We start from the raw sequence: 18,582 nt of genomic DNA on the forward strand, positions 1-18,582 counted from the left end.
ATTATCACTAGAATGAACCAGTGGAAATTTTAAAAATGGTAAATACATGTGGTCTTCCACTACCAAAACCATGATTTTTCTTAATTCATTTTTCCTACAGAATATCATGAAAATGAATGTAGGTCTACAAGTACAGTCTTTTACTTTTGATTAGGACATGTAATTTGAGTTAATTGTTGTACTTTTTAAAAAGTGGTAAAAATGGGTTAGAATTGGGATTAAACTTTTTTTTAATGAGATTTCATTTTAGCATCTTTTCTTACTTGTAACATCCACATGGCAAGTGCATCCTCAGCAACATTATTCATTTCTGGTGCAAATAGTTGAAGCCAATCTCACCCCTTACCTGTCAGCAGTCATAGAAGAGTATCAAACTCCAATGTCAATCCAAAATTTATCAAATCCTGGTTTGAATTATATCCCAAAGCTTTATTGGGAGAAGGACAAGGGTCTCACAAAGGACAGAAAAAAAACCGATCACAAGAGCCACTTAACCAAAAATGGTAGAGATTCCTTATAAAATAGGGAGAGGAGATATTCCAAGGTATTTTAAAAAGTGCATTTATTCATGATCCACTTAAAAAATGGCCTACATTTCAGATATGATGTTTCAAAATAATTGATCATGTCGATGGATGATTTATCACCCAAATGCACTGTCAGTATCAACTGTGGTAGAATGTGCCTGTTATATTGTACTCTCCCAAGCATTTACTACAGTGCTCTGCACACAGTAAGCACTATATAAATATGGTTGATTGATTAGTATTTGATTACATGTATAAATTTACCTAATCATATGGACAGGGAGGTTTTTGTACCCTCTACTATGGTGTGTAGCAGAAGCTGGTGCAGTGCTTTGGTCTTCATTCTGTTGCCTCTCTATTTATCATATACTTTTGGCCAATCAGAAGGGATTTTTTTCCTGGAAGCCTTCCCTCAGTTGAGTAGGACATGTGTTAAGGATAAATATGGTTTGGCCATTGAGAATCTAAACCGACACCTACAGTGTTGCATTGAGAAACTAGCACCCATTCCCATATGTGACTTCATTCCTTGCCAAGACATTTATTTCTTGCCACAGACACAGGCTGAGAATATCAGTATCTGGAAAATAATGCCATAAACTCTGGTTTTGATCTGACATTTACTTCAAAAGTCTGACTTTGAACTATTGTTGTATTCACTTGGATGCACTTGAATCTGTGACCTTTGGATATTTGACATTTGCCTACCCCAACCCCATAGCACTTATGTGCATATCTTTAAATTATTCATTATAAATTATTTATTCATATTAATGCCTGGCTCCCCCTCTAGACTGTAAGATCATTATGGGCAGGGAATGTGTCTCCTAATTCTCTTGTACTGTTCTCTCCCAAACACCCTGCACATAGTAAGCTCTCACTGAATAAATAAATACCATTGATTCATTATTCAATACAATGAAGCAATAGTACATTTGCATCAGATGACATTGTGATACTGAATATGCTCACGTGAAGCAAAGTTCCAGCAATTTAACAAGCACAAGAGAGAGATATAACAGATCCCACCATAATTTTTAAGGTAACAAAAGGGGACTTGAATCTAAGGGTTTTTGTGACAATTGAGCCCAGAAGACCTAGGACATATAACTGCTTTTGCTGAGGAGTATAAGTTATGCTTCTCAGGGAGATTGACAGTGTGACACTGTCCTGCTCTTGCTTAACCTATCAACACCTTCCTGAGCTCTGAGGCCTCATCTTTCGTGAAAAAAAAAAGAAAAAAACCTTTCCAGTTATCACTGCATCTCCTGCCTACCATTCGTCTCCAAATTTCTTCAGAGTGAGTTGTCTAAATATGTCGCTTTTTCCACTCCTTCTTCTCCAATTTTCTCCCCCTCCACTCTAGTTTCCACCCCCATCACTCCATGGACACTGGCCTCTCTAAGGTCACCAATGACCACCTCCTTGTCAGTAAGCTCTCCCCCTCTTACCTTTCCTCACTAAATTCCTACTAAGCCCAGCCTGCTCACCCTACTTTTCTATCACCAGCTTGCTCACCTTGCTTTGATATCGCCATTCTTGCCACTGACCCCTATCCCACGTCTTCCCTCTGTCCTGGAACTCCCTCCCCCTTTATATCCTTTATATACTCTCCCCACCTTCAAAACCTTTTTAAGATCCTTCAAGAGGCCTTTCCCAATTAGGCCAGTTTTCTTAACTCCCTCTCATTTCTGTGTTGCCTACACATTTGGATCTGTATTCTTTGAGCACTTGATATTCACCCCATCCTCAGTTCTTGCAGCATTTATGTACATATTAGTTTTTTGTTGATATTGATATCCATCCCTAAAGTAATTGTGGTCAGGGAACATGTTTACCAACTCTTTTATATTGTACTCTCCAAAGCACTTAGTACAGTGGTCCACACACAGGAAACACTCGATTAGTACCCCTGATTGACTCTCCTAATGTAGTCCCCTGTCTATGAGAGTTGGTGGACATAGGTTAGGGGATGGAAAGTCTTGAGAGGCTGTGCTCAAGCTGCAGAGAAGCAGTGAATCGCAGTGGAAAGAGCACAGGCCAGATTGTCACAGATTTCTAACCTGTGGAAGCAGCATAACCTAATGGCAAGGGCCGGGGCTTGGTAGTCAGAGGACATGGGTTCTAATGCTGGCTCTGCCACTTGTCTGCTGTGTGACCTTGGGCAAATCCCTTCACTTCTTTGCCTCAGCTACCTCATCTGTAAAATGGGGATTGAGACTGTGAGCCCCACAGGGTACAGGAACTGTGTTCAACCCGATTTGCCTGTATCCACCCCAGTGCTTAGTACAGTGCCTGGCACATAGTAAGCGCTTCACAATTACCACAATTATTATTATCATTATTAATCTGTAAACTCCTTGTGGGTAGTATTCTACCTCCTCTATTGCACTGTACTCTCCCAAGTGCTTAGTTCAGTGCTGTATGCACATAAAGCACTCAATGAATTCCATTGATTGAATGAAATGGGTTCTAATCTAACTTAAGTGACTTCCCCAAGGTCACCCAGCTGTCAACTGGTGGAGCAGTGATTAGAACTCAAGTCCTGTGACTCTCAGGTCCGTGCTCCATCTGGCTATGCTGCTCTTGGTGTTTGCTTTTAGCAAACAAAATGGAAACATTAGCTTATAACATAGGATAACTGCATCACACAAAATGACAACTGTGTTCATTTGGATTCCAGATGTATGGCAAGTTGGCTCTTGCCATTCAGTGAAAAAAATCCCCAAAATATGCTCCTTTCTCTTTCTATGAGAAAGTCTTGTGCTATAAAAGAAGTAAATTTAATCAAATAAATGTCTTTTTGTTCAATATAAATTGTTGCTGTTGTAAATAACACACGTAATATTTGCCCATCAATGCATATATTCCAATTTGTTGAAATTTTAATTTTAAACCATGAATTAAAATAATTTATTTCACACTTCATTGTAGTAAAATCCCCATGAAGCAGCACAACTCAAACTGTTACTAAAACATTTGTATTTTGTGAAATTATTCTAGGTATAGCTCAATACATGTTATTTTTCCTGTAGCATAATAGTACTGCTCGTAATAATTCTTATTATGTATTTATTGAGCTTATTTTAAATGTTTTCATTGTTCAAATTAATTTTGCCAGATATTTTTAGTTTTGAGTAAATCTCTGAGCCAATGCTAGTTATTTTGGGAGGCACCCTAAATTTCACAGGCAAAGAGAATACCCTTACAAAAAATCATTTCTAGCCTTCTGAAGTCAATGATCAAGAGGGAAATGTGCTTTCCAAGTGAATAAATTTACAATCTAAAGGAATCTAGTTATCTGGGTACATGTTTGGCTAAAAAGGCCAATATGAGATCTATAATTCCAACCCCTATGTGCACACTCAAAAACTACTTTGTGTTAAATTTGATGTCTGCAGCAGTTGGTCCTGTTTTCACTCTTGCTTCTTTACCTCTAGAGTCTAACAAAATGTCTCAAAACAGAGCCATATTTTCTTGACTGCACTGTCATTATTGGTTTGGTTTATCAATTTCAGCTCCATCATATAGTAGTTATTGGGGTATCCTACTATCAGTCATTCTTTCTTTAAGTCTCACCCAACTCTGCTTGATTGAAGTGAGCATAGCTTCAAGTGTAGGAGACTGCCCTAGGTCTTTAATATGATCCTGCCCAGACAGTAAACTGAATTCTGGAAATGGTGTGGTGGAAAATTAATGAATACATAGAAATAATTGTTCCTCTACAGGAGATGTTTACATTCAGGCCATTTCATGTGAACTAAATATTTATAAGTTCTGACCTAAGTTGTTGTTTCAATCCATTATTAAATAACACTACTAAAATACAGCAATGTTAAGTATCATTTTTTCCCTCTCCAAATCAGTAACTTTAAACTTCAGTAGATCTCTATGTTATCCAGCAAAACACATTTATAATGAAAGCATGCTTATAGGAAATAAAAAATTACCATGCCATTTGATGAAGAAAGTGACGTGTGAAATAATATGGACTCCCCACCATTATTGCCATAACTACCTATGCCACTCATGTGATTTGTCAAGGATTTCCCATGGTCCTGCTTGCTTCCTTTTGTGTGTTATGACAGGTACCAAAAAGAGTCCCAACGTCTTGTACTCCCAACTCCAAGTCACCTATAGTAAGAGATGTTTCAGCATCTGACCTCTTGCCCGATTCATTAAATTTTCCAAATGAGGTTTGGAAGGGCTTCCGACAGCTTCCTCTTTGCCACGGAGGCAGTGTGTGAATACTGGAAAATGCCACTCTCAGAACTCAATACAGGTTTTCATCTGATCAGAAGAAGAAAGATGGATATCAGAAAGAGAGGAGAGACCTAGGCAAAAGTGAAGGAAGTTCCCCACAAAGAAAGCCAGATAATAGATAGGGTAAATACAGAGATTTCTGTCTTTGCATTTTGGCTCTTTCCTCTCTTAGCATTCTCCTCAAGGTTAGGATGCTACCTTAAATCTTTGTCTCACTGTGTAATTCCATTTCATTATAGACCCTGAAGACTAATATATTTATTATATATGTATATGTGTATATATGTAGATATGTAGATATGAATATATTTCACCCGCAAAAATGTCGTTCTACTTCCTTTTTTTTTTAATTTAAAATTCTGAGGGATTTTTAGGAAAGGACTGACACTATGAAAATGATAGCTCTTTGTTAACTATTTCAGGCCTCTGTAGACAGTAGAGGTCATGGAACTAAGGAAGCCGCAGGAACAAGTAAAGGGAAAATAAACTTACACAACACAAAAATGAACTATCATCCCAAAGCTTGAAAACATTAAACATTATGATTTTTTTCAAAATGGTTGGTATGGAAGAATACATGTATTTTTAAATTCAAATAGGAGTGTTTTCTTATATAAAAATGCAATATTCATTTTGAAACATATCTTTAGTTAAATGGGTGTCATTATTCTCGGCATTCACAGAGCCATTTTAAAAAAATGGTAGGTTAAAAGTGTTTTAGACATAGGTAAAATGAAATATTTTCAAAGGAGGCAAAATAATGCTTTTTTATTTTTATATTGCAAAGTCCTTATTTAAAAATTAAATTATGTCCAATAAAGTTCTTTATCAAAGCATAAGGGACTCTGTTTACATGAAAATGAAGTACTCATATTTGTTAAGAATCCCTTTCTGTTTAAACTTCTTCTCAGTTTAAAGGAGTATTTTGTTTTAATGGAAAAGTTTTTGAAGTTTTTTTTAAGTTAGAGATTGAATCTAAAATTTGAATTAGGTTTGCTCTGATTCCTCAGTTAATGCTTTTTAATGTTTGTGTATACTCACACACTTAACATTCTACTTTTAGGAAATGAATTAATATACACACACACACAAACGCATGAGTATATTTATGTATAATCCTTGACTGAAAAAGACACCATTAATGGTGACATTTTCCAAGGCAGGCATGGCTTGCTGCACACACATAGGTATTTCTTTCTTGTGCTGTCAGTGTTGCTGTTTGCTTTTCTAATTTGGATACTTCTGCTCAAAAGGAGTTGTCTCTTTTTTTGATTGCAATGTGCCATGTTGGACTATCTGTGCAGTTGACTTTCAGCATTTTGCTGATATGGCACATTTTTGGAGGCTTTGTTTCATTAAATCATTGAAATGATTCCTCTATTCTTGCTTTCCATTTTCCAGTTTTAACTCACTGTTCAGCAGTTATTTGGCTGTCTTATTATCACCCGTTCTCATCACAAGGCCTACCTAGTGTAGCAGTGATGAGGTAAGCAGAATCGTTTCAGTTTTCGGAAACTGATTTCCTTCTAGGATTTAGTTTTCCAGGATTCCATCCTGCCATTTGATTTTGTGTAAAACCTGTGATCCTGATTGGAATGCTTACATGGGATATGGCTTCTCAGGTGAAGACCCAGATATCACAACCATAGAGAAGGTTTGACAATGCTACTCATCTGTAAACCTTCAATTTGGTCTGAAGCTAAAACTACACTGCTGCCACACTCTGGTAGAAAACCCCCCAAAGGATTTGTTAGCCTTCTTGATTCAGTTTTCCACACCAGTGTTTGTCATTGGTTCTTTGGTGAGTGGAATACTTTGGTAGTAGTATTCACCTCTGATGTTGCCAATGGAGATTTTTTAGGTTTAGCTATAGCTTCCTTTTTACATGCTGATATAGTACGTAAATTCTTTAGACTTATTGTCTGTCTTGTAATGCCTGACTGATTCAGTGAAGCAGTTTTGAATTATTTCCATATCTTCTTGAGTGTTTCCCTTCAGGGTGCGGCATCTGTATGTAGTATAAATAATGAAAAGTGCATTAATGTGTTCACAATGCAAAAAATTGGGCAAAATGGCATAGATATAAAACGTTAAACTATGATGAGAAACCCAGTAGTTACAAGATCAGAGAGCAATGTAATCCTATATCAAAAAGAAAAGGCTTTGAATTAGAATTTTTATGCATACATATGTAGATGTTTCATTTTTAAAGTGTTAGTTTTCACAACATATTCAGCAAAATGACACCTTGGCTTTAACAGAGTGGAGTGCTATCAATATCTATGATTAGGCTATAGATCACTAATGCTAAATTGAAATGAGCATTAATCTCTCTACTCAAATTAGTTTGAATATTTCAAAGATTGAGGATCAGTCAATGGTATTTTGAGTGCTAACTGCGTTCAGAGCACTGTACTAAGTTCTTGAGAGAGTATGGAACAACATAACTGGCAAACAAATTCCCTGGCCACAAGGAGTTTACAGTCTGGAGGAGAAGAAAGGCAGTAAAATCATTATGGGTATGTACATAAGTACTACCCCTCTCAGGGTGACACCTGGAGAGTTTCCAGTCTCTATCAGTCTCAGCTACGGGAGGGAGAGTCATGTAGACCTCCCCCCCTTTCTCTCTGCTCCTCCCCCTCTCCCTTCCCCTCCCCTCAGCACTGTGCTCATCCGCTCATTTGTATATATTTTTATTACCCTATTTATTTTGTTAATGAGATGTACATCCCTTTGATTCTATTTCTTGCTACTGTTTTTGTCCGTCTCCCACGATTAGACTGTAAGCCCATCAATGGGCAGGGATTGTCTCTATCTGTTGCCGAATTGTACATTCCAAGCGCTTAGTACAGTGCTCTGCACATAGTAAGCCCTCAATAAATACTATTGAATACTATTGAATGAATAGAGGCATACCCATTCCATTCCTAGCTCGGGCAATGGTTAGCAAGTGGAAGGTAATTTGCTAAGCGTCAAAACTCAGCTGTGCTGGACAGCAGCGTCATGGGAGATAGTCGAAGGCAGAGACTCAAGTTTACTGCTTGGAAGAAGGCAGTGGTAAACCACTTCTGTATTTTTACCAAGAAACCTCTATGGATACACTACCAGAACAGTTGCAGGTGGAGGAGGGGTGTTTTGGGGGAGATGTGTCCATGGAGTCGCTATGGGCCGAAAACAACTCAACAGCGGAAGACAAGACTTAAGTACTGTAGGCTGAGGGTGGAGTGATTAACAATAGCTTAAAGGATAAAGATCCAAGTTAATGAATGAAGCAGGATGGAAAGGCAGTAGGGGAAATAAGGGCTTAGTTGGGGATGACTTCTTAAAGGAGATGTGATTTTAATAAGGCTTTGGATATGAGGAGAAAGGTGGTCTGTTATTTACATGGGAGTTCTAGGCCCAAAGGAGGTAATTGGTAATCATTGTCGACAATTACAAGACCTAGGTACAGTGAGTAAGTTGGTGTTAGAGGAGCAAGGTGTACAGGCTGGCTTGAAGTAAGAAATCAGCAAGGTAAGGTAAGCGGGAACAAACTGAGTGCTTTAAAGTTGATGGTAAAACGTTTCTGTTTGATGCACAGCTGAACGGGCAACCCCTGCAGGTTCTTAAGCAGTGGGGAAATATTGGCTGAACACTTTTTAAGGAAAATGATTCAGTCAGCAGAGTGAAGAATGGGAGTGGGAAGAAGCAGAAGGCAGGGAGTTCAGAAAGGAGGCTAATGCAGTAGCCAAGGTAGGATATGACAAGTGCTCGGTTCAACTGGTTAGCAGGTTGGTTGGAAAGGAAGGGGTGAATTTTAGTGTTTTGAATATAGAACAGACAGGATCTGGTGACAGATTGAATATTGTGGAGTAGGTGACTGGTCATGTTTAAGTACAGTGAATTTTATAGAGGTCTCTCAAGTGAGCGTACATTATAAGAAACACCTGCATTAAAGTTCATTAGTCCTTTCATAAAAGAGTGCAATGAGAAAAGCATTACAGAAGTACCTAAATGTGCTTATATGTTTATGTCCTTTAATGTTGATCCCTGTTGTTTTTATATGTTTATATTTATCCCTTTATATGTTTATCATGACAAATTTGTGCCTGGAGACCCAGTTTCACTTTGGCTATGCCAGATTCAATTTGATTTTTCAAGTCAAAAAAGCACTCTGAACTCAATTCTCCCCCTAGGGATAGGCTGGGTGGCCAGATGTTTCTGGTAAAGTGCCCACTAAGTTTACTTCATGCAGACACTCAGGGCTAGGGTTGTAAGAGTGGCCACTTACTGGCAGCAATGCCAGCTCTGCCCACCTAACAGAATGACCACTGAGTTCCAGTAGGTGAAAACAGAAGGCCAAGGATCCTCCAGGAATCCCATATCTGGTCAGTGTTAAAGATGGTAGACAGGATACGGTCAGAGAGGAAGTTATTTAGGTTGCCTGTGCCTTTGGGAGGATCACAAACTGCCTGGAATAATGTCTGCATCAAGAATGCTCACTGTGGACAACCCCAGAAAACTGAATCCACTAGGGGAATGTAAATCAAGTACCTCCCTGGTCTTGATTTTCCTGGAGAAATCCCCCCCAGGTACCTCCTGAATTAGCCACTTTGTGAAGGAGTCCAGGGAATCAAAGAACGTCCATGACTGTGGCATATTTCTTTAATAATAATAATAATAATGTTGGTATTTGTTAAGCGCTTACTATGTGCCGAGCACTGTTCTAAGCGCTGGGGTAGACATAGGGGAATCAGGTTGTCCCACATGGGGCTCACAGTCTTAATCCCCATTTTACAGATGAGGGAACTGAGGCACAGAGAAGTTAAGTGACTTGCCCACAGTCACACAGCCAACAAGTGGCAGAGCTGGGATTCGAACTCATGAGCCCTGACTCCAAAGCCCGTGCTCTTTCCACTGAGCCACGCTGCTTCTCGCTGCTTTAAAACAGGCCTGACTTAGTTGAAGAATCTGGCCAGAACCATCTTGAAGAGATTTTAACCATCACTGCTTTTTTGTCATAAGGAGAACAATCCATCAATCAATCATATTTATTGAATGCTTACTGTGTGCAGTGCACTGAACTAAGCTCTTGGCAGAGTGCAATGTAACAATATAACAGTGTTGGTAGACACATTCATGCTCACGGTGAGCTTATGAATCACAATGAGTCTAGAGGGGGAGACAGAAATTAATGTAAAATAAATAAAATTCAGATATGTATATAAATGGTGTAGGGCTGGAATGGGGGTGAAATAAAGGAGCAAACCAGGGTGACACAGAAGGGAGTAGGAGAAGAGGAAATGAGGGCTTAGGTATGGACTCTTGGAGACCTGCCTTCAATAAAGCTTGGAAGGTGAGGAGAGTAATTGTCTGTCTGATATGAAGAGATAGGGCATTCTAGGCAAGAGGTAGGATGAGGTGAGAGGTCAGGAGTAAGATATACAGTGCTCTGCACACAGTAAAAGCTTGATAAATAAAATTGAATTAATAGATGAATGAATAGATGAGAATGAGGTACACTGACTAGGATGGCATAGCATAAATGCCTTTTAGGACTGAAACTAAAAAGGATAAATAATCTTTCACTCCACAAAGCACATTGTGAGAAGCACTGTGGCTTAGTGAGAAGCACTGTGGCTTAGTAATAATGATAATAATAATAATAATAATAATGGTATTTGCTGAGCTCTTACTATGTGCCAAGCACTATTCTAAGCGGTGAGCTAGAGCATGGGCTTGGGAGTCAGAGGTGGTGGGTTCTAATCTCGGCTCTGCCACTTGTCGGCTGTGTGACTTTGGGAAGTTACTTAACTTCTCTGTGCCCCAGTTACCTCATCTGTAAAATGGGGATGAAGATTGTGAGCCCCTCATGCGACAACCTGATGACCTTTTATCTACCCTAGTGCTTAGAACAATGCTTGCACACATATTAAGTGCTTAACAAATACCATCATTATTATTGTTATTATTCTGGGCCCAGGTGTCTCATGAAGGAGGCTAAGGAGCTTCTAGTTCTCCCTTGTTGCCCATATATACACATGTGCTGGTATTCCTGTCTGAAAGGTCAAGAAGGCTGTATGGGATGACCAAAGTTTTGAGATAGAAAAGATTTAATATGTTTCTTACTCTCCTCTAGAGTCTGGACCTGAACCTCCATTCATTCAATCCTATTTATTAAGCTCTTACTGTGTGGAGAGCACAGTACTAAGTGACTGGGAAAGTACAATACAACAATAAACAGTGACATTCCCTGCCCACAATGAGCTCACAGTGTAGAAGGGGGAAGACACATCAATACAAATAAATAAAATTACAGATATATACATAAGTGTTGTGGGACTCTTGTGGGGGTGGGGGAGAGCAAAGGGAGCAAGTCAGAGTGACACAGAAGGGAGTGGGAGATGAGAAAAAGTGAGGCTTAGTCTGGGAAGGCCTTTCGAAGGAGATGTGATGTGCTTTCAATAAGGCTTTGAAGCAGAGGAGAGTAGATAGAGAGGCCATAGTGGACCAAGGGTTGGCAGCAACACAGGCAAGATCAAGGCACAGTGAGAAGGTTAGCAATAGAGGAGCAAACTATAAGGACTGGGTTGTAAAAGGAGAGAAGTGAGGTGAAGTAGGAGGGGGATGGAGTGCTTTAAAGCCATGATGAGGAGTTTTTGTTTGATACGGAGGTTGGATAGGCAACCACTGGAGATTTTAGAGGGGCGCATCCTACATCTTCAAAACAAGGGTGATTACACATGAATCCCCAAGATGCTGGGCCTCTTTTGTACTCTGTCAAGCATTTAGTACAGTATTCTGCATGTAGTAAGGACTCAGTAAGTACCATCAATCAAATGATGGATGGGAAGAAGAAAATGAAATCACTATCACAAAAGAGCAGTAATAAAAAATGAAAACCCTATTCTAAATATTCTATTGCTTATGCCAACCCCAGACACAGGAATTCTTTTCACAAATGAAAAACAGGCCTGGCTCAGGGGGAAAGGAGGAAAGCAAACAATTTATCCTAAAAGCCCTACAGGCTGGAAGGAGTGAAAGAAGGAATATCTGACTGGTACCACCTGGTCAGTCAGTGGAGAATGAATATGTGTGAAATTCCTCAGAGATGCACAAAACCTCAATTATGTGTATCCTCACATGGATATTATGTGGTATGCATATGCAAAAAAACACATAAAGTGTATATATTGCACCTGAATATGCTCAGAGAGCATGCATTTAAGTGTTTTATGGCAACCTGTTTAAATAACTAATCAAAACAATAGTTACCAGTTATCCTTTTACTTTCACTTGTAATAATAATTGTTCATGGGGTGACGAGTTCAGAAGGATTTTCCATCAAGGTAGAATGTAGAATGTCATTTATTACATGATATCTGCCATGCTAGTAAGGCAAATAGAGATTGCTTTGCTGCTGAGAACGCAGGAGAAGAAAAATTCAGGGCTTCAAAATGTCAGGCCTCTGACCTACAGCTTTTGAAATGGAAGTCATGTCATATTCTTGAACAGAAGTTGATTTTGCTGCCAAATTGTTGCCATGAGGATGGTTGTATTTACCACTGGAGTGTCACAAATAATCAATAAATTATTTTTAAAGATAGAAACTCTTGTAGAGACTGGAGGATTGAGGGAGTTGGGAGTTAGGATACAGGATTTAACATAAATTTGTCCTTAGAATATTCTTTAATTGTTTGAGGGTATTTTTAGGGTTTTTGGGGGGTTATTTTGTGAACAAAGGGGAGTCTAATAATTAATAGTAAGAAGAATTATAGTAGTTGTTAAGCACTTACAATGTGCCAGGCACTGTTCTAAGTGCTAGGGAAGGTGCAAGATATTCAGGTTGGACACAGTCCCTGTCCCATATATGGCTCACAGTCATATGAGCTATTTTACAGATGAGGTAGAGAGAAGTTAAGTGACTTGCCCAAGGTCATTAAGCAGAAAGGTGGAGGAGCCAGGATTCTGACTCCCAGGTCCGTGCTCTATTCATTAGGTCACACTGATTCTGACTTGCTGGTGCAATGTTCAGAAAGGGGTGGGAGCCTGAGTTAACTGTCAGAGACATATTCTTATAAGGAGCAGATAACTGACATAACTTTCCAAATGCCTTGATGCCAGAAACACTTTCAGAATATCATGTAATAGATAGCTGTCATTGTTTCATTTATTCAGTATAGTGATAGTTATATTTCAGTTTGGATGGTAAGTGTTTAGACATCACATCCCATGAAATGCCAGAACAGAAAAATGAAAAAGTAGAACAGTGAATGGTCAGCGTAAAATCCTTTAAAGAAATACATAGAATGTTCATAAGTTCCTGCTTTTAAGAAAAGGTGTACAATGCACATAATGTCCAATGTCTGCCTTTCTTGGTACAGACAAAAGGAAAGTAGAGGTCCACTATTATCTAGTGAATTTCCTTAGTATAGATAATCAGTCTAAATCCATTGTGTCAAAAATGTCACCAGATTTGCATTTTTGCTTGAATTATTTAAATGCCTGTTGCAACTCTCCATTTTGTTTTGTTTCTCTGGATCCAGTTTGTGAATTGTATTGTTAATGCTCCTGCCCCCTCAATTGGCATACTTGCCACCATGTAAAATTTACTGTATTTACCACCATATCATTTTTCACTTTTGTCTTCCTTTGCAAAGCATAGTCAAATATAAAAGGAATCATATTGGTAGAATTTCTGTAGAAGCACAGGTGATGGTATGTTTCTGAAATATTCATTATTCTCGAAAGCAAGTAGCATAAAGTATCAGATATGACATATTATAGATAGATACATTGTAAGACATTTTCTTTAGCCTAATAGTTTCAGGTAATAAGAAATATAAAAATATGTATAGTTCACATGAATACAAACTTTTTGTTATCTATTTTTGGAAGACATTTCTTCAATTCAGTATTCTTTTCCATTACTAGTTTCATTCGAACTAGACGTTTTGTGATAACGTTTCCAAATTAGGGGGGGAGGGAGGATTATTTAAGCCCAACTTTCCAAATCAGTTAACCCAAGGTTAAGTGCTTCAGCACTTGACCCAAGAGGAAGTTAGTCCTTTTAATAAGTCTTAAGTGTAAAGAATAAGACGGCATTTTTTGTCTTCCCTTTTTTAAAGAAGCCACATTCAATGTTCTCTGAGTTAAGTTTTACCATTCATAATGAATGCAGCCTCGCCATTCAAATGCGACCATAAGTACACAGAAGATAAGAATTTAATTAAATGTAGATTAAAACCAAACAGGAAAACACACTCGCTGATAATTTTATCCCATCCTCTGGCCATATTTTTTAGACTTCCTTCTTGTTCTTCTTTGGGCTATAGCTTATCAACATACCGATAGTACCATAACTCATTACATCTGATGGTGTAGCTGAAATGTGCAGGCTTGGTGCTTGGATTTCAGAGGCACTTAAAATGCAAAGCATGTAAATGTCCATGTTAAATATACTAGTGGGGTAATGTTAGTGGAGAGGAAAGGATTGCCGAAACCATCTTTAAACCTCCCAACCTGCATTAGCTGTGCAGAGTCACAAATGGGTTAAAACATGGGATCAGGTTCTTCCTTAAAAGAAATCGATTTAGTTTCCATGTCTCACTTCATCAGTTTCTCACACTTTGTATTTGATGAAATGGATGATTAAAATAACATATTACGGGGAATATTTTAGGATTGGGCTCGTTTAGCAAATTCTATATGGGTGAGTGCCCATCAATTTGCTTAGTGTACTTCAACTGAACTAACCCTCGCTTGCAGGGGTATTAATAAGTCTTTTAGGGCAAGGATGTTTTTCAGGGCTGATCATTATGTAGAAACACAGTATCTTTTTGCTTGAATGATGTTCTTATTAAAAACTTCCAAATGATGCCCCACCACATCCTCTTCAGATTGAGTTGAATTTATTTGGCTCGTAAGAACGGAAAGCCACAACAAGTAATGAAGAAAAAGAGCATTTCTCAAAGAGTAGACGTCACCATTCTAAAGAAAATGACCTGGTAAATGATCTTTGCTATTTACCTGTTTTGTCCACATATAACACAGTGTGAATATCACAGGCACATGTTGAGCAGTTGAAAACGTCTCTTCTCATTGTGCGAAAGGCATGGGAGCAAGCTCAATAATTTTGAGATCAAAGTAGAGGAAGCAGCATTGGTTTTGTTAATTAAATATTATGCTAAGGTTTAGAATGTCAATGTATTCTTTAATATGCAATCTTGATTTATTAAGCGCTATTAAAGCTTGCAAGAATCATTTATAGACTCACACTGTCTTGTATTTATAACGAAGAACCTTAAGAAGGGAATCGCCTTTTGCTTTTTAGCAAGAAGAAATTGTTGGCAGGGGGGAGGAGGGGCTTTCCTAATATCTTGAAAGGTAAATTGGTGTTTCTTTAATCTATTTCTCCTCTTCTGGCAGAGGAATGGACTCGCTCTAATGAATTGGTCTTTTCCAATTACAAGTCCAATGAAAAAATGATTTAGGTTTCTGCTACTTTGAAGTAATTTTGAGGATCTTGATGGTCTCAAGTACAGGCAACATCACCTTTTGCGGCTGTTGTAGTCACGTGGTTGCTTTCCATTTTAAGCGATGCATTGATTTAGCAAGAGATCTAGATTTGAGAGGAAGTGAAAAGAAATCATTCCATTTTCAAAGGCACTTTAAAATTTCATCCTAGAAAGACATAATTATTAGTGGGATAAGAATGTACATCCTCCAGTTTGTTAAATCACAGTGAAATATTTGGGCAGGGAGCACGTCTACCAACTCTATCGTATTGTACTCTCCCAACCATTTAGTACAGTGCTCCGATTTTAAGCTCCTCATGGGCAGGAAATGTGTCTGTTTATTGTTATATTGTATTCTCCCAAGTGCTTAGTACAGTGCTCAATAAATACAATTGAATCAATCAATAAGTGCTCAACAAATATCACTGATTCATTAAGTAAACGAGAAAGGAGAGTCTCTCATAGAATGTATGCCTTTGGCATCCATTTGTTTTAATGTCTGTCTTCCCCTGTAGAGTGTGGACGGGGTAGTTTAGTGGATTGAGCACAGGCCTGGGAGTCAGAACGACCTGGATTCTAATCCTGGCTCTGTCACATGCCTGCTGTGTGACTTTGGGCCAGTCACTTCACTTCTCTGTGCCTCAGTTACTACATCTGGAAAACAGGGATTAAGAGTATGAGCCCCATGTATGAGAGAGACTCTGTCCACCCTTATGAATTTATATCTACTCCAGCGCTTAGAACAGTGCTTGGCACATAGTAAGTGCTTAGCAAGGACCATTATTATTATTATTATTGTTATTACTATTATTAGTGTACCAACTCTATTATATTATTTTCCCCAAATGCATAGTGCAGTGCTGTGCATGCTCCAAGTGTTCAGTGAATACTTGATTGATTGATTGATCCATGGCATTGACCACTAGATTATAAAATCCTCCAGGGCAGGGATCTTTTCTACCATCTCTGTTCTATTGTGCTCTCCGAAGTAGTTTCTACACAGAGTAAGTATTCAGTAAATTTCATTGATTGATGGATTGATTCCCTGATGATTCAGTTTAGTTTTCTTCCTTTATGACAGGAAAAAACCCCAGAAAAACAAGGAAGATTACATTGAGATCTAAGATGAAGAGCAGTGAGGAAGGAGTTTGGTGTCCTGAAAATGATATTTTGCACATATATTTAACATACATATGAGCCACCATATGGCATCTGTTTCTGGAGGTGGGTTTCAGAAATGCCTAATCAGGGATGGGTGATCTAGGTAGGTAGTCATTCTAAAATGTCCTATATGCTGCATCAATACATTAACACCAAGGCCATTCAATAAAGTGGAAGTATGAATATAGTGAACATTTCAAATAGTATTGGAAGAAAGATTCTTTGGAGAAATGAAGGCTTCGTAGTTTAGAAATGATCACAGTAATATGCATCCCTAATGTAAGCCCAGCCTCTAATGTGGCATCAAAAATTCTAATTTGTTACTTCTTATTTCATATTTCTGCTGTATCTTGTGACTAGACAATGTTCAATGAATCTCCTTCATAATATCTTTCAAGTCATTTGGAATTTTTGTGTAGGAAATGACCTGCTGGGGGGCATATTGCATGGCTTTGGTTTGTGACTTAAAAAAAAAAGAAAAAAGAAAAAAACATTAAATTTGGGGCACTGTAATAAGATGTCAGTGCATTTAAAAATTAATGTATATTTTGAGGTTTCATGCATACTAAGGAATTCTCTCTGGTTCAGTGCCATGTTATTGGAATGCTACAGAGATTAGGGATTTTACCATCCATAATATACACATAGATACGGAGCACCACCTCAGACATATATTGAATGTGCAAACTCCTATATATCTATAAAATACTTTTCAAGTGGTAAGTGTCTCAAAACCTAGACTTATCATTTTCTAATAGAGGGCACAAACAGCTGTGGCTACGGATACTAAGAAAGTCATTGAGTTGGATTGTTTCTTTAAGTCATTACAGGCTCTTTTAGCTACATATAGAAAAAAAAAACAATTTAGAGTTTAATTTAATAAAAATGAATGATTAAATGACATTATTAGTAATAATAATGATAATGATAATGGCTTACTAAAAGTAAGCTAGATAAAAGGTCTTGAGTCTGGTCTGGGACTGTCTCTCTGTCATTGGCTCAAAATGTACCTTATCCTAATTTTACTAATGAGGAAACTGAGGTCTAGGGAAGTTAAGCAACTTGCCCAAGATCTTTTAGTTGATAGAGCACGGGTCAGGGAGTCAGGAGGTCATTGGTTTTAATCCTGGCTGTGCCACATATCTGCTGTGTGGCCTTGGGCAAGTTACTTAACTTCTCTGTGCCTCAGTTACCTCATCTGTAAAATGTGGATTAAGACTGTGAGCCCCATGTGGAACAGAGACTGCATCCAACCCGATTTGCTGGTATCCCCTCCAGCGCTGGTACATAGTAAACACTTAACGAATACCACTATCATTATTATTATTAATAAAAGATATTATTACGGAGCAAGACTTACAGGCTGAGTATAACAAATAAGACATTTAGGAAGGTTCAGATATACCCCTGAGGGAATGAGAACAATTAAATGGTTTTGGGCCTTCCTCAGTGCAATTGAAAACTCTTGTAACTTAAAATCCCCTCCTACTGTGTTGCCCTACCTGCCTTACCCCACCCCCTTGTTCATTTTAGTGGTATTATCATTATTATTATTATAAAATGGCAGAGCTGTTACCTAAGTCCCAGTCCTGTGCTCTTTTTACTCCGTCACACTGTCTCAAGAGATCATCCTTTGAAATATATATCCCACATGAAGGAATTATTTAAAATTGTTTTCTGCTTCCTCAAAATACTCCCCTTGACAGAGATTCTCCGACAGCTTGAAGTTATTTCTGAGGGTAGGGCAGACAGTTTGGGGAAGACATTAACATTTTGACATCTCCTAATAATAATAATGACAATGGCATTGGTTAAGCGCTTACTGTGTGCAAATACAAGGTGATCAGGTTGTTCGCCTGGGTCTCACAGTCTTATTCCTCATTTTCCAGATGAGTTAACTGAGGCACAGAGAAGTTAAGTGACTTGCCCGAAGTCACACAGCTGACAAGTGGTGGAGCTGGGATCTAAACCCATGACCTCTGACTCCCAAGCCCGTGCTCTTTCTACTGAACCATACTGCTTCTCCTAGATACTACACCTCATGTATTTATTTCTACATTGAATATGCAATGCAACAATGTGCCAAACAGACCCATACTTGAAAGAGAGAGTTAATGCACCAACCAAAGTTTCTA

At 38.4% G+C, this 18,582-nt stretch overlaps 1 protein-coding gene across 2 annotated transcripts in view; it reads left to right on the top strand.

Moving 5' to 3' along the window:
• Positions 1-18,582, top strand: part of ZFPM2 (zinc finger protein, FOG family member 2) — a 513,000-nt gene that overhangs the window by 444,293 nt on the left and 50,125 nt on the right. The window lies entirely within an intron of this gene.

This window comes from Ornithorhynchus anatinus, chromosome 4, assembly GCF_004115215.2.
Source record: "Ornithorhynchus anatinus isolate Pmale09 chromosome 4, mOrnAna1.pri.v4, whole genome shotgun sequence".
In the NCBI taxonomy this organism is placed as follows: Eukaryota; Metazoa; Chordata; class Mammalia; order Monotremata; family Ornithorhynchidae; genus Ornithorhynchus; species Ornithorhynchus anatinus.